The sequence below is a fragment of the Tasmannia lanceolata genome, unplaced genomic scaffold (assembly GCF_043159265.1).
Source record: "Tasmannia lanceolata isolate RefF3 unplaced genomic scaffold, GAP_Taslan_0.1 ptg001230l, whole genome shotgun sequence".
In the NCBI taxonomy this organism is placed as follows: Eukaryota; Viridiplantae; Streptophyta; class Magnoliopsida; order Canellales; family Winteraceae; genus Tasmannia; species Tasmannia lanceolata.
The window spans coordinates 5,001-7,500 of NW_027519890.1; the positions used below are offsets into that span (position 1 = coordinate 5,001).

General features: G+C 48.8%; 1 non-coding gene across 1 annotated transcript in view; it reads left to right on the forward strand.

The window, feature by feature from the left end:
- TRNAY-GUA (transfer RNA tyrosine (anticodon GUA)) overlaps positions 1–3 on the forward strand; it is an 83-nt gene extending 80 nt beyond the window's left edge. Inside the window, exon 1 of the tRNA in view lies at positions 1–3. This exon is cut by the window's left edge and continues 80 nt beyond it. This is a non-coding gene — a tRNA (tRNA-Tyr).
- Positions 4–2,500: the final 2,497 nt, after the last annotated feature.

The window sequence follows — 2,500 nt, forward strand, 5'->3', positions numbered from 1 at the left end:
CCACTTGTTGTAGACTTCAGAGAAGAGAAAGGAGGCATTCGTCAGCGTAGGAAGGCCAACCGAGCGAAGCTCTTTCTTTTTTGTTTGTGGCCGTGCCGTGAAGTGAAATTGTATCGTATGTTAGTTAGAGAGGTTGGCGAACTACTACGATCTATAGATTCCTCATCTATATCCAATCCCAACGAGAATAGAAGCGAGTCGCTTCCGGCTTGGCTTGTAGTCGTAGTCTTTTAGTCTCTGTAGTCGGCATTCCTACACGCATGCGCCCGCCAGAATGCCTCCTTGGTTCGGGACGAAGCCAAGCCGATACATACGATAGGCGAAGGAAGCGCCCCCCATTTCATAGCGCCTGGGGAACGCAAGTTTGATCGAGGATTGGAGAGGAGAGGTGGAAGAAAAGGCTCGGGATGGATTTAGGAGTCTTTGTGCGAGCCGTATGCGGTGAGAGTCGCACGTACGGTAACGAGGGGGGTTCGCGTCTATACGTGTAGTGTGGTGGTTGGGCCTACCCACCCTATTTGTTCCATGATCTATGGGTCTACTGGAGCTACCCACTTCGATCAATTAGCCAAGATTTTGACCGGATACGAAATCACTGGTGCTCGATCTAGTGGTATTTTTATGGGGATTCTATCTATCGCTGTAGGATCCCTATTCAAGATCACTGCAGTTCCTCTTCGGGCGGCTGTAGGACGGACGGCCGCCTATAGGTGGTAGGGTAGGGTGGGTGGTACCGCTCTGATTGCGGCCAATCTTCCTAACCGCGCGCGGGCCGGGCTTAGAGCGCGTGAAACTCATCACTACCTCGTAAGGGCGTTGAGACCATAGCATGTTACACGAAAGCGCCGCTTTCTCAGGAGTGTTGTCACACAGCTGCCCGCCTAGAAGAGCCACTCGCTCTGTAGTGTTGTCACACAAGATAAGCACGCCGCCCGCCTGCTGGCCGGGCGAATCGAAGTGATCTTCCGGTCAACTGTCCACCCAGTCAAGTGCAAAAAAACACAGTGGAATCACGCAACGCACGCTGCTGGTGTGCTTCCTGCCCACGAGGAAAGAAAGAAGAGCGACAAGGTTCAGTTCAGATTTGACTGTTTGCAGCATGGGAGCTGATTACCCAAAAAATGCCTGGGAACAATGAAAAAAAAACAAAAGATATCTCGGTAACGAAAACTATAGGGGGCTGTATTGGCGAGATCCAACGGTGAACAGCTGCCCAAAATAAAAACCGCCTGGAAGTCCGAGGACCTTTAGTACCGTACCCTACCCCCGAACCAGCAGCCTTCGCGCCAAGCAAGACCGCCCTTGTCCCTTTCCTTTCTCCATTCAGCCTCCTTCTTTGCTTTGTTCCAATAGAGTCTAAGGCAAAGCTAAAGTGGTTCGTATGCCTACCTTACCTACTTGACGAAAGGGAACGAACTTCGTTTCGTTTCCGGGTTTATGGATTGGATTCAGTCAGCCTCACTCCTTCCTTTTGATTATGTCGTGACGCTTTGGTTACCGGCGAACGCTTCCAAAGGCGACCCTCTCGAGTTTCCGGCTCTTTCCTAGATTGAAGTAGCCTTTCGTCGCCTTACTAATAGGGCCCGCCGCCCTTGAGTCTTATGGCAAGAAGTCACTATCAAACTGCTCGCCCTACTGAAGTACCAAAGGTGCGCGGAGCCAACGAGTTCAGTCGTTAAGCGTCACGAGTCTACTTTGTGACTAATTAATTGGTTTGCGACTGAAGGATCCTATTGACTAAAGGTTCTTCGGTTTCCTTTAGAATGAATGTCGCTATGAAGCCCCTACTACTTTGATTCAAAAGGCGAACAGCCCCCCCTTATAGTCGTATGGGGTGGGGTGCTTGTGGGAAGCTTTATGGATATGAGGAATTCCTCAAAAAAAAAAAGGCAAAGTCCGGTATTTGACGAAGATCTTTCTATCAATAGATAGGAAAGGAATGAGTGTTCGATATAGGGGATAGGATCCATCTGCTCTCTCTCATAATGTATGTATTTCTTAATTGATTTCAATTTAGAGAGAGAAGATATAACGATATAAAATCAAATCGGGAGATGATAAAGGATACATAGACATCTAAAGGGATGTCTATTCTCTGCCTCTTTCTTTTAGAGAGCAAAAATCAAAAGATATCTCGTTCATCTATCTCTTGTCTATCTATCCATTGATTCTATCTATGAATCAAGTCAAAAGAGTTCGTTTGTTTTTGGGTTCCCCGAAGCCCCGAATGGATTGGATCGTTTCTGCCAACGAAATGAACGCGGAGCCCGTTCCGAATGCTTATCCGATCCGGAAGTTCTAGCGAAGAGAATAAGATGCTGCTCCCCCTCCCCCTTCTCCTGTACTTGGCCTTTCCCGCTTTGCTAATCTTCCCCTCTAACGCGGGCCGGGCGGCGGCGGGCGCGGGAGGAAGAAAGCTAAGAGAAGACGCTCTTCTCTTAGGTCCTTTTTTTTCAGTGCAACACAGGAAAGCGCCCTCTTTTTGTCATCCCTGCAGCTT